At 51.8% G+C, this 13,742-nt stretch overlaps 1 protein-coding gene across 1 annotated transcript in view; it reads right to left on the bottom strand.

Annotated features, from left to right (window-relative positions):
• The window catches only part of PKD2L2 (polycystin 2 like 2, transient receptor potential cation channel), a 1,478,337-nt gene that overhangs the window by 1,387,998 nt on the left and 76,597 nt on the right, over nucleotides 1-13,742 (bottom strand). The window lies entirely within an intron of this gene.

Raw genomic sequence — 13,742 nt, 5'->3', positions numbered from 1 at the left:
CAACCGGATGACCCGGCTTTTACTATGGACAGGTGGCTACTGCCTGGAGGGAATTATAATAGAGCTTTGTATTCCAACCCCCGGAGACTCTCCCTCACTGGCCCTACCAAACACTCTGTTGCTATTTGGCGCTCCATCAATAGAAGCCTAGGTTGGGATCGGAAGCTGATGCTGGCTACGTCTCTGTGGGACTCTGAACTGTTGGGTAACCTCTGGTCCACGAAGGGCTTTGATAAGTGGGACCTGATCGGCATATCCCGCGTGGGTGATCTCTGGGTTAAGGGTGCTGTGGTCCCCTTTGCCACACTTCAACAACAGCTTGAACTCTCCGTCACGGAACTCTTCCAATATATGCAGATTAGACACGCCATCACCACTGCACTACAGAAAGGCACAACCCCCCAGAATCATCACCACTGGAGGATCGTTTGCTGGACGGCTATCTTCCCCAAAAAGCGATCTCCCTCACATACAAGAAATTAACAATAACCCTGACCCTCTAGGGCAATTACGTGAGTGTTGGGAGAGAGATGGTTTAGAATTTTATGACGAGGAGTGGCGTGAGGCGGTCGCCTCACCTAGGGAGGTAGCCATCCTGGCACGTCTGCGATTGGTCCAGCTCAAGATACTCCACAGAACATATATCACTGGGCCGCAACTAGACCATATGGGGAGGAGTGACGGGGGTGAATGCAGACGCCGTTGTGGGCACACGGGTACCTTCATCCACATAATATGGGAATGTGACCAGATACAAAAGTATTGGCGAGATATACATGAGGTCATGGAGGAGGTGCTGCGTAAGACCATTCGTCCGGAGACTAAGCAATGTCTTCTAAACATGTGGTGTCCCACTGATTTAACAACTATGAAGAGGATCTGGGCTACATTGGGGGCAATGGTGGCCCAAAGAGATATAGCCCGGCATTGGGGAGCGGCTGCTCCACCTACCCTGGCCTCCTGGGAGAGGAGTCTGGACTGCATGTTCAGGGAGAAAAACGGTATATGTGGCACGAGGATGCCCCAGAAAGTGGTCCGCGGTGTGGTCTGGGTGGAACGCCTATAGGGGAGGAATCTGTGTGGCCCCGGTGCATTCCTCGGAGGAGGAACTTCTATCCCCTTGACTCAACTCACAGGATAAATTGTCATCATTTGATTAGTGTATATTGTTTTGCTGCTGTCACCACTGTGTTATGCCATTATGACCGTACTTTTGCCGACTGTTTGGTTTTTGTTTTGTATAAAGCAATAAAAAGATATTTTTTTAAAAATAAGGAGAACTTCATATATATATTTGCCATACTTTTATTGCACTCCATTACCTTTAAACTAGTAATAGTCTTGATATTAGGTTGTTTCTTTGCCTAAAGTCATGCAAATCTATTCTATTCCACTGAATAACCCTTGATATGTTCTCCGTGGGGAGCATCCCCATCTCCCCCGATTTGCTGGGTTTAGTTTTCCAACCCCTCTGGCACATGGACTTAGTCTATACAGCAATACAAATTAGAAATCCAATAGGACTTTCCTGGTAGCTATCAGTCCCCCAAGATGATTTCAGGGTTACAAAGGAACTCCAAATTCCCTTTTGCTAATGAATAACACAGTTGAAATCATAAAGAAAGCATGGTTGATCTACAGACGTCCTTAGCAGGTTGAATTTCATGGCAGCTCTTTCAAACAATCAATGAAATTTAGAGATATCATCTGTAAAATCCTGTGAAATTGGCCTATCATTTCCACTTGGGACAATGAATTCTCATCCACTATCCACCCTCTGGTGGTTGCTCTCCTTCCTCTATTTTGATATCCGAACATCCAGAACCATTTGAATAAACATCATCCAAGTCCTCTCCATGAATTGATCCCCTTCGTGTTGGAGGAGGAGGTAGCAGCAATAGCTGCCAAAGAGGCGAAACTGGCAAAGGAGCATATTCAGGGGGTGGCAGAATGTGAGTAGCAGGTAGCTCGTGTAAGAATTATTAGTTGGTTGCTGTGGTATTAACTTGTTGAAAGTATCCATCATCTGTTGGCAACTGGCATGTATACCACATCTGCTCCTTTATAATATTTTGGTGGTTTCCGCCTCGTATCAAATTAAGTACGGATGTATGACGTTACAACGCATGCTGTTACAACGCATGCTGTTACAACAAAAGATTTACAACGCGAGTGCATTGACAACGCAGGACATTACAACGCAAGTCTTTACATCGACTTGCACTAGATGGCGTGCTAACATTAAAAAAGTGTAATTTACTATTCCAACTCCAGTCCACGTAACAGTAGGGAAGGTGTTGGGATAGTAAACTACACTATTTTTAATGTTAGCACGCCATCTAGTGCAAGTCGATGTAAAGACTTGCGTTGTAATGTCCTGCGTTGTCAATGCACTCGCGTTGTAACAGTTTCGTTGTAATGGTAGTGCGTTGTAAAAGTTGCGTTGTAAAGGTTGTTCCCCTATCTTACATCTAATTGGGATGGGCTGTAGGCTGTCAGCAAAGAATAATCACTAGCCTCTTCTTGATCTAACTAAAATAATTGAACTAGAGGTAATTCCTCTCATGTTTTTAATTGACTGTGAACAGTAATGCCGTTGGCTGTCATTTCATCGTCGACAGTATGGCCGTCGTTGATGGTTTGTCATCGACTGAATGCTCGAAATTGACAGTATGGCAGTCGATGATATCTTCGTGGTCAATGTCTATGGACTCATCGTAGACTAGATTTCCTTAGGAGATGAATCCCTTGAAAAAGTATTCACAACAGGTAAATCTCTGTAGCGCTTACAGGGATACTCATCTGTTTTTTACCAGAGGAGGTGGCTGCAAGCACTGTACAAAATAAATCATGTTTGGGAAACTGTACAGGTCTCCTCTTGTGTGCTGCCTTTGTGAAAGTAATGGGGGGGCCCTTCTCACTGAATCTTCCCCTGAAGAGGTGGCATCTTCTTTGGAAGGAGGGAATTTACCTTTATTCTTAAGGAATAATGCCAACCTCCTTTCGCTGTCCTTAACAGTCTTAGTTGAGAAAGACTTAAAAATATTGCATTTTGATGACTTAAGTCTAGGTTAAAGGAAAAAGAATACGCTGGGAGTGTAAGTCTTCCTGTTGCCACAAGATGAACAGGCTTCAAGTAGGGATTTCTTATCTTTGTCAGTCATGGGGACAGTTGACTGTCAGATCAAATGATCTCCCTGGTCCAGTAAATGCAACAATCTTGCCTAAAAACAACTCACAGTACAGCAGAGCAGACGACAGAGCTGTTTCAAATCCAGGGCAGCTCAAAATAGTAACAATGTCAAGTTAAGGGAAGGGTAGAACAAAGCTCCGACATGGGACTCTCTCACACATGACATGACATTCGGTAGAAAGCTGAGCTATGGTGGCCTCTAAGGGGGTGGGGGGAGTAGGCAAGCTTATGATTCCACCTCACTGGCTGAAGTTTGGGTTCTTTCAAATGAGGTGGATGTGCTAGTAAAGATTCTATGCTGTTTTAGGGCTATAACATTTTCTTAAAAACTGCATTTAGTATGCTGTATATTCTACACTGTATACTGCTACAGTAGCATACCGGGGATTCCCAGCCTGAGGACAGGGAACTATTCAAACCTGTGACTATATAAAAGATCTAATGTTGGCGGATGTCACTATCCTGTCCCTCATAGTCAGGTATTCAGTCAAGTCATCCTCTGTAATGTATATATTATCAATGTAAGATAGCGCCACTGGATCTTCCAGTAAGATCTCTATAATTCTTGCTGAAAATAAACTAGGATAGGCCATGGGCAATCTGTTATGCCAATATTGAATTCCTTATAAAAAAAGAAAGTGGTTAGATATTGGATTTCAGGCTATACTTGACTAAAAGATCCACTCGAAAGGTCTGATTTTTTTTGTGGTTTTTTTTTGCCCAGATTTGTCATGCATCCTATGCGAATAGCATTTCTACATCATAAGTCTGGGTGCATGAATTTGAATTTCTATCATCTAAAACAATTCTATATGAGCCATCTGGGTTTAAAACTAGGAAAAGAGGCAGCCGAAGAGAATGGCGGCTGGTTAGTAAGGCTCCCGCATCCCCGCCGTCTATCCAGAATAATCCTGTGCCATAAAAAGCTGCAAACCCGCTCTACGGGTGTCCTACCAGTTCTGCGGTCCGCCACTGCTGGTGCTGCGGTGAAGAGATTCCTCTGAGGCGAGGGAAAATAGAAAATCCGACAACCGGCGGAGCAGCGACCAACATGGCGGTGTGGGGACTCCCGATCGTGAAACCACAGTCAGTGTAACTGCTACACGCCTAGGGCTCAATAGGCGACATACCCCTGCATGAGACGCGGCCACTAGCTGCTTCGGTTGGGGAGTCGAGTGAAGTTCGTGGAGCTGCGGTGGCTGATTGGAGGTGGCGGGCCCGACGCCTCGGAGCAGAGGCGACGAATTGAGGTCCCGGCTTTTGAGGCCGGCGGGGCCCAGGCCAGGCCCGGCCTAGTGCGAACTGCCTGAAAACGGAGGGACAGAGGTGAGGTGAGCTGAGAGTTGGCCTGGAGGCAGGATATAACATCGGTTGCTGACGACGAGACAGTCCCATCGCAGTGCCTCTCCCTCCCCCCTTCCAGTACCGACATTGAAGACCCGGCCTCCGATACAAGTGCGGCCTGCACCGATAGCCTTACTGGGACCCAGAGGAGCGCACAGGACACCAGTGGTGTGTGCCCCCCCCCCCCTCCATGTGCCTGCTCATCACCTACGGGTGCTGGATTGGGAGGTTGTGGAGCGTGACTGGACCTGCGGCGGCCGAGCGGGACTGCTCGTTGTGGCGCTGGTGCCCAAACTGTAGACGGTGGTGGTGTCCCCCGGGAATGGGGGAGACCCAGTAACGGACGGAGTGGGCAAGTAAGATGGACGGCCTGAGACATGCCGGATGGAGCCAAAGACTGAGACTATCCGATGTGATATGTAATAAAGATAGTGCTTATAGACCTCGCCCGACACCTGGCGCGCCAGTAGACCCCGGAGCAGAGAGACAGATTCCCAGGGAATACCTCGTTTCCCGTGAAAATTGTATTAGTACTGAGATGGGAAATGACACAACTTCACCTGGCCAGAAGTCCCTTGGCAGGACAGGCTACAGGGTACGCAGTCTGTGGTGCCCTAATCGATGGGGTGTGCTCGGACATTGTTGGAGCCCTTGGTTGGAGAGGTCACTTGGACACTGTGGGCTACTGAAGAGAGGCCCTAGGGAAACCCGACAGGCCAACAGCGAGACTGTCTTACTCGCTGGGTAGGCGTGGGGATTACCAAGGTTATTCCTGATTTCAGTGCCCTCTCGCAAAACCGACGGCGCAAATATGGCGACAGGCAGAGGTCCGAAGGCTAACGCGCGAAACAAGCTGGCCAAATTCGCCTGCAACAAGTCGGGAGAAGAGAGAGAAGGGCAACACACAGAGGCACCAGAAGCACAGTGCTCCCAAATCGTTGTCTGAGCCAACGCTTCATGACGTCATGGAAGCCATAGGCGGAGTGCGCACTTACCTCGATTCAGTCAGCGTAGAGGTGTCTCTCATCAGGGCCAATTTTCGCAAAAAATTGATGAAAGGGTGCAAGAACTCAAAATTGTTGCAACGGCGCTGCAGACAGACACGTCTCAGCTGCAGACGCCGGTGGCTGAACTTCAGAGTCGACAGGAGCAGATAGCGCAATAACTTGATGAGTATGAAGGACGGGCCCAATGAAATAACATACGTATACTGGGTGTTCCGGAGCGGGCTGAGGGGCCGGCAGCCGACCTCTACGTGGAGGATTTAGTAATGACCCACCTGCAACCCAAGTGTCTGTCACGATACTTCTCGATTGGAAGAGCGCATCGGGTACCAGGGGGCAGGCCGAAAACCGCCCCCCCCTCCCTCCAAGGCCCCTCATTGCCCGTGTTTTCAACTACAGAGATAGAGACTGTTAGACCTGTCAGCCCTTTGGGTGGTCCCTCCTCATCATTATTTATTTTGTCCCACTTTTGCCTCAAACCCTGTTTGAATTTTTCCTTTTTGGGAACCACCAGACTTTTTCGTGTTGCTGCAGATTCAGGGAGCCATTTTAGCTACCCCTGAAACTTCTGTCTGAGGGCCTGGAGCACAAAATGGTGGCCACCTGTGACATCACCAGCATCCACTGGAACCTGCTAGCACCTTCCAGAACATTCCAGAACCCTGTGACAGTTGGAGGCGGTTTAGAATGTTGGGAAGCTAAGAGAGGGAGTTGGCAGTTGGAGCTGGCAGTTGGCACCTGACTGGTGAAGGGTGAGCAGCACAAACTTGAAGGAGGAAGGAGTGAAGCAGCAGGGGTGGAAACTTGTGCCTGGAGTGGGGTCCATAAACCCACCCTTGATACTAGTCCCTACTGACGGAGCCCAGCCTAGAGCCCTGGGTGGGAAGAAGTCAGAAAAACCATCCTGAGGACCTGGACAGCAGGAACAGGCCTTAGAAACAAGAAAACAGCAAGATCCTGACCTGGAAGCTGGTTTCCCTGAAGTCCGACGTCGAGTAGCCTAAGACCTGGAGCCCGAGGTGGAGAAGCGGCGCTGACTGGAAAAGCAGACGTCGTACCCGGAGCCGCCAGAGGTCGAGAGAGGGCGCCGTCAGAGGTCGTGAGGAATACCAGAGGTCGAGGAGGAAGTCGCCCGAGGTCGAGTGAGCGGCGTCATCGGAGGAGTGAAGTCCGCCCTCCGGAGTCGTCGGAGACCGAGGTGAAGTGTAACGGAGGTCGGGAGTGAGGATCGCACTCCGGAGTCGCCGGAACCTGTAAGAATCGTGCCGGAGGTCGGGAGTGGAGGTCGCACTCCGGAGTCGCCGGAAACCTGAGGAGAGGAGCACCGGAGGTCGGGAGTGAGGATCGCACTCCGGAGCCGCCGGAAGTCGACATCGAGGCAAGGCCGGCCGACGTCATCGTATCCGAGGTCGCCATCGGACCGGAGCGCCCGAAGTCGACATCGAGTAAAGACTGCCCGACGCCATCGAATCGGAGGTCGAGATCGAACCGAGGCCGCCGACATCGAGACCGGAGCCGCCTGCCGGCGTCGTCAAAGAACTGACATTGTGCCGAGGCCGCCGACATCGAACCGGAACCGCCTCACGGCATCGACACGACTCCAGCGGCGTCGGAGCATCAGAAAAAGGGCAGTAAGTGGAGTAGAGGGCGCCTAAGGCCCTGTGGAGACCTGAGAGACTGCTCTAAGGTGCCAGGGGTGAACTGGGACTAATCTAGAGAGGTTGTGTGGAGAGAGAGAGCCAGGTCTCTGGTATTTCCCCCCTTTATCTACCTCAGTTTAGGCCTCAGCCTTGTCCAAGCCAGGGAGTAGACACGCTCAAGCCTTCCACATCCCCACAAGCTGTGCCTGGGCCAAATCAGCCCTTAGGAATCAAAAGTGATCTGATTCCATGAGTGTCACTGTCAGCTTTTAAGTATTTATTAGGGGCACTGTATTTATTGTATTTAACCTATTTATTGTTCCACTGTATTTATTGGTCCACAGTATTTATTGATGCACAATATTTATTGGTTACAGTATTTATTGCCTCAGAATATTTAATTGCCTGTCTGTATTGCACTTGTATTTATGCCTTCAGTATCTCTGATCACCCCTATTTATTGAATCATTAAGCCAGTATTTAATTGACCTGCACTTTCAAAAAGTTTGTATATTGTGATTGTTATTTATTTTATCCAATCAGCAACTAAGAGAAAAAGAAGATAAAGAAAGGTATTTTCATAATTTTTACGGTGTAGAGTCGTTTTTGGAACGGATGCACGCATGGTTATTGTTTGGGTATGTTGTATGCTTAGCACGGAGCCTGATTCCTGACCACTCGAGCCAAGCTACCACAGTGTGTCCGGAAGACCACCACCACCCTTTCCAGAGTGGGAGTGGTTTTCCAACATAAATTGGTGTTCAGTGGTGGGACAGAGCTGTGCCTACGTATACTCAACAATAACTGTGGGTAGTCCATAGGCCTACACCGGGTGTTTTCTCAAGAGCGGCCTTCCTAATTGTGGGTTTTTGTTTTTTCCAAATTTACTCTGGTGGTGGGAGGAGGTATTATTAAAGGTACCCCCCTGCATAGTTACTGCACAAAACCTGTCCTCTAACCTGAGTGGGCGAGATGGAATTTGTACTAGAAAATCTAGAAACGTACACTGTGGCCCAACTCAGGGAGTTTTGCCAGCGGGAGGGGGTGTACTGTCCCCCAGGAGCAAAGAAGGGTGCACTCCAAACCAGCTTAAGGGCTTGGGGGGAGGCACGCCGAGAAAGCAAGGCTGAGGAGGAGGACAGGGATAGAGAGCCTGACACCGAGGGGGCTGAGATGTACCAACCTGAGGTAGGGAACCTGTCAGCGGGGCCCAGAACCATTTCTAGGAAGGGCAGCAGTGCCTCTAGCGGTGGCTTGTCTGAAGTGGAGTTAACAGACCGGAGGGAGAAAAGACAGCTCACATGGGACTTAGCAAGGCTGGAAAAGGAGAAGGAGGAGCAGAGGATGGCCCATGAATTACGACTGAAAGAAATAGATCTTCAGATCTTGAGAATCGGGGCACAACCTGTTCCTAATGGTGGCAGCCAGACCCAAGAGATCACCAGGGAATCTAAACCATACCTGCCAAAGGACATAGTAGCTAGCTATGGTGTGGGCGACGATATCGCCAAGTGGCTAGCGGCCTATGAGGTCTCACTGAGGGCCCATGGGGTTCCAGAGAAGTACTGGGGAGGGGGATTGTACAAGTACATGCCTCCAGCTGGTAGGGATGCTTTATTGGCCCTCGAAGAGGATGAGCAGACCCACTACCCCACCATGAAACTGGCGCTCATCAGAAAGTTTGGACTAACACCTGAAAAGTACAGACAGAAGTTCAGGGGTAGTCACAAACTGGGCACGCAGAATTGGGTGGACTTCCTGGACTATGCAAAGAAGGCAATGGAAGGTTGGATTCAGGGCAGTGAAGTGAGGAACTACGAGGGGCTGTTTGACCTAGTACTGAAGGAACACCTGCTCGAGAAATGTTTCCCTGAACTGCGGCAACACCTGGTGGATAGCAAGCTGACCAGTCCCCGGAAGCTTGCTGAGGAGGCGGACATTTGGGCTAGTACCCGGGTGTCCACAAGGGGGACTGGAGGGGATACTCAAAAGGCCGGACAGGGCGCCCCCCAGAAGAAAGAGGGAGGGGAAAAGAAAAAGGAGTTCTCCAAAGGCCCCCAAAATAACTTCCAAGGGAAGGGAACAGGATTCACCCCTAGGGCTAACCCACCCAGAAACCCTAATCCTGGCCAGAGTCAGCAGCCAAGGGTTGTCCATTGCTATGAGTGCGGTGGCGTTGGACACTATAAAGGAGATCCGAAGTGCTTGAAACGACCACCCCCTCCCACTGGAGGAAAGACCCCCGGAGTAGCTAGTGTAGTGCTCGGGGAGGAGATGCCCTTAACTAAGGGAAGGGAGTGGGCGGGTGTCACTTTAGTGTCCCTGGGAGAACGGGAGATGGTTCCTAAGATCCAGGTGCCCGCAAATACCGCAAAGTATGGGCAGTGGGTCACCATCAACGGCCAAAGAGGGGAGGCTCTGAGAGACACAGGAGCCAGTATGACTATGGTGCGTAGCCAACTGGTGTCTCCAGAGCAGGTAATTCCCGATGTACTCCACCCAGCCGCGATGGCTGACGGCAGAACAGGCCACTATCCAGTGGCCGAGGTTCCCTTTGAATGGGGGGGGGTTGCAGGTTCACTTCGAGTTGCCGTAAGCCCTGCCGTGCCAGTCGATTGTCTGCTGGGGAATGACATGGAGCACAACGCTTGGAAGGAGGTGGAATACCGGACTCACACCGAGATGCTGGGTACACCTGACTGGGCCTGTGTTAGCACAAGGTCCGCGACTACCCGAAGAGGGAGTTCATTTCGGCTGGAGCCTGGAACAAAGGCCCAGCCAGCTGCCAGTCAAGGGAAGAACCGAGGACAGGAGGAGCCTGCCTCGGCGTCCCCACCCCGTAGGACGGATAGGCCACCGGAGGTGGTGGACCAGGAGTCTGCGGTGGGGGACGTTACCAACCTGGAGGACCTACCCATCCCGGCCGAGTGGCACATGGAGGGAGGCCCGTCCAGGGAGGAATTCTGCCAGGGCCAGAGGGAGTGCCCTACCCTTGAGGGGCTGAGGCGACAGGCCGAAGCCCAGGCAGCAGGGAACGTTGAAGGGAACTACAGTGTTTACTGGGAGGATGGCCTCCTCTACAGTGAACCCAAGGCACCCCTACATGGATCGTCACGAGCCTTGGTAGTCCCTCAACGTTATCGAGCCTTCCTTCTGGAGTTGGCTCACGAGATACCATTGGCAGGACACCTGGGGCAAGACAAGACCTTCGCCCGTCTTGTCCCACACTTTTATTGGCCTCAGATGAAAGTGTCGTCCGATACCTACTGCCGGACATGTGTGTCTTGCCAAGCCAGTGGGAAAACAGGGGTGAAGCTGAAAGCTCCCCTGGAACCACTTCCTGTCGTTAGCACCCCCTTTGAAAGGGGGGGCATCGACATTGTGGGTCCGTTAGATCCACCGACTACAGCTGGTCACAGGTTTATCCTGGTTCTGGTGGATCATGCCACACGGTACCCAGAGGCAATACCTCTGCGGACCATAACAGCACCTGTTGTGGCTAGGGCCCTGATGGGAATCTTTACCCGAGTGGGTTTTCCCAAGGAAGTTGTGTCCGACAGGGGGACCAACTTCATGTCAGCGTACATGCGGGGCATGTGGAAGGAGTGTGGAGTGACATACCGGTTCACCACTCCTTACCACCCCCAGACAAATGGTCTGGTGGAGAGGTTTAACAAAACCTTGAAGGGCATGATCAGAAGTCTGCCTGAAAGCCTGCGGAGGAAATGGGACGTCCTCCTACCCTGTTTACTTTTTTCCTACAGGGAAGTGCCACAGAAGGGAGTGGGCTTCAGCCCCTTCGAGCTTCTGTATGGGCACCCTGTACGTGGACCTCTCAACCTGGTGAGAGACGGATGGGAAAGAACTCCCAGAAAGCTTCCCCAGGATGTGGTGAGCTACATGCTGGCCTTCCGGAGCCAAATGGCTAAGTTGTGGAAGCAAGCTTCTGACAACTTGGAAGCCAGCCAAGCAGTGATGAAGGCGTGGTATGACCACAATGCTCACCCGGTGGAGTTGGAGCCTGGCCAGAAGGTGTGGGTGATCGAACCAGGAGAGCTTAGTGCCCTCCAGGATCGCTGGTCAGGACCCTTTGAGGTGTTGGAGAAGAAGGGTAAGGCTACCTACTTGGTGGACCTGAAGACCCCTCGTCAGCCCCTGCGGGTGCTGCATGCCAACCGCCTCAAACCCCACCACGAGAGGCCCGAAGTCATCTTGATGATGGTGACTGACGGAGGAGAGGACGTGGAAAGCGAGCCTCTCCCTGATCTGTTTGCGTCTCAAGAGAAGGATGGGTCGGTGGAGGGAGTGAATCTCTCCCCATCTCTAACTCCTGAACAGCAGGAGGACTGTCGCCAGGTCCTGGGGCAGTACTCCTCGTTGTTCTCCCTTGTCCCGGGTAGGACTCACCTGTGCGTCCATGACGTGGACACAGGAGACAGCCCACCTGTGAAGTCCAAGATCTACCGGATGTCAGACAAGGTGAAGGCCAGCATTCACAGTGAAGTCACTAAGATGCTGGAGCTGGGAGTGATCGAACCTTCTAGCAGCCCCTGGTCCAGTCCGGTGGTGTTAGTACCAAAAGCTGCACCACCGGGTGCCCAACCAGAACTGAGGTTCTGTGTGGACTATCGGGGACTGAATTCAGTGACCAAAACTGATGCTCATCCGATCCCTAGGGCGGATGAATTGATTGACCGGCTGGGAGCTGCCCAATATCTAAGTACCTTTGACCTTACTTCTGGGTACTGGCAGATCTCTTTGACTGATGGAGCAAGGGAAAGGTCAGCCTTCTCCACGCCCAATGGCCACTACCAGTTCTGTGTGATGCCCTTTGGGCTCAAGAACGCACCTGCCACGTTTCAGCGCCTGGTAAACCAGATCCTCACCGGAATGGAGAGTTTCTCTGCTGCTTATCTGGATGACATAGCTGTCTTCAGTAACAGCTGGGAGGATCACTTGCGTCACCTGCAAGCTGTTCTCCAGGCCCTGAGACAAGCTGGATTGACGATCAAGGCCAGCAAGTGCCAGATCGGGCAGGGGTCGGTAGTGTACCTTGGACACTTGGTGGGTAGGGGAGCGGTGCACCCCCTCCAGGCGAAGATCGAGGCCATCATGGCCTGGGAACCCCCCAAGACTCAGACTGAGGTCCGAGCATTTTTGGGCCTCACGGGATACTACCGCCGCTTCGTGAAGGGGTACGGTACCATCGTAGCCCCCCTCACGGAGCTCACGTCCAAGAAACAACCTCGACGGGTAGTCTGGACGGAGGCTTGTCAGCAAGCCTTTGAGAGATTGAAGAAAGCCATGTGCGAGGCCCCGGTCTTAAGGGCCCCAGACTTTTCCAAGGAGTTCATTGTCCAGACAGATGCATCAGAACATGGCATTGGGGCAGTGTTATCGCAACTCAACGAAGAGGGTCTGGATCAACCCGTGGTCTTCCTATCCCGGAGACTACTTCCCAGGGAACAGAAGTGGAGTGCAATAGAGCGTGAAGCCTTTGCAGTGGTATGGGCTCTGAAGAAGTTGCGGCCATACCTGTTTGGCTCGCACTTCCTAGTTCAGACCGACCACAGACCCCTTCGTTGGCTGATGCAAATGAAGGGGGAGAATCCCAAGTTGTTGAGGTGGTCTATTTCCCTACAGGGAATGGACTTTCAGGTGGAACATCGGCCTGGAGTGGACCACGCCAATGCAGACGGTCTCTCAAGGTATTTCCGCCTTAGTGATGAGAACTCCCAAGGGGTTGGGTAGCTCTCCCCACTTTCAGCTGGGGGGGACGCGTGTTAGACCTGTCAGCCCTTTGGGTGGTCCCTCCTCATCATTATTTATTTTGTCCCACTTTTGCCTCAAACCCTGTTTGAATTTTTCCTTTTTGGTAACCACCAGACTTTTTCGTGTTGCTGCAGATTCAGGGAGCCATTTTAGCTACCCCTGAAACTTCTGTCTGAGGGCCTGGAGCACAAAATGGTGGCCACCTGTGACATCACCAGCATCCACTGGAACCTGCTAGCACCTTCCAGAACATTCCAGAACCCTGTGACAGTTGGAGGCGGTTTAGAATGTTGGGAAGCTAAGAGAGGGAGTTGGCAGTTGGAGCTGGCAGTTGGCACCTGACTGGTGAAGGGTGAGCAGCACAAACTTGAAGGAGGAAGGAGTGAAGCAGCAGGGGTGGAAACTTGTGCCTGGAGTGGGGTCCATAAACCCACCCTTGATACTAGTCCCTACTGACGGAGCCCAGCCTAGAGCCCTGGGTGGGAAGAAGTCAGAAAAACCATCCTGAGGACCTGGACAGCAGGAACAGGCCTTAGAAACAAGAAAACAGCAAGATCCTGACCTGGAAGCTGGTTTCCCTGAAGTCCGACGTCGAGTAGCCTAAGACCTGGAGCCCGAGGTGGAGAAGCGGCGCTGACTGGAAAAGCAGACGTCGTACCCGGAGCCGCCAGAGGTCGAGAGAGGGCGCCGTCAGAGGTCGTGAGGAATACCAGAGGTCGAGGAGGAAGTCGCCCGAGGTCGAGTGAGCGGCGTCATCGGAGGAGTGAAGTCCGCCCTCCGGAGTCGTCG

The sequence above is a fragment of the Triturus cristatus genome, chromosome 7 (assembly GCF_964204655.1).
Source record: "Triturus cristatus chromosome 7, aTriCri1.1, whole genome shotgun sequence".
NCBI classification, from domain to species: Eukaryota; Metazoa; Chordata; class Amphibia; order Caudata; family Salamandridae; genus Triturus; species Triturus cristatus.
Note: the sequence above shows the minus strand (reverse complement) of the source record. Positions and strands in the feature narration are given on the sequence as shown.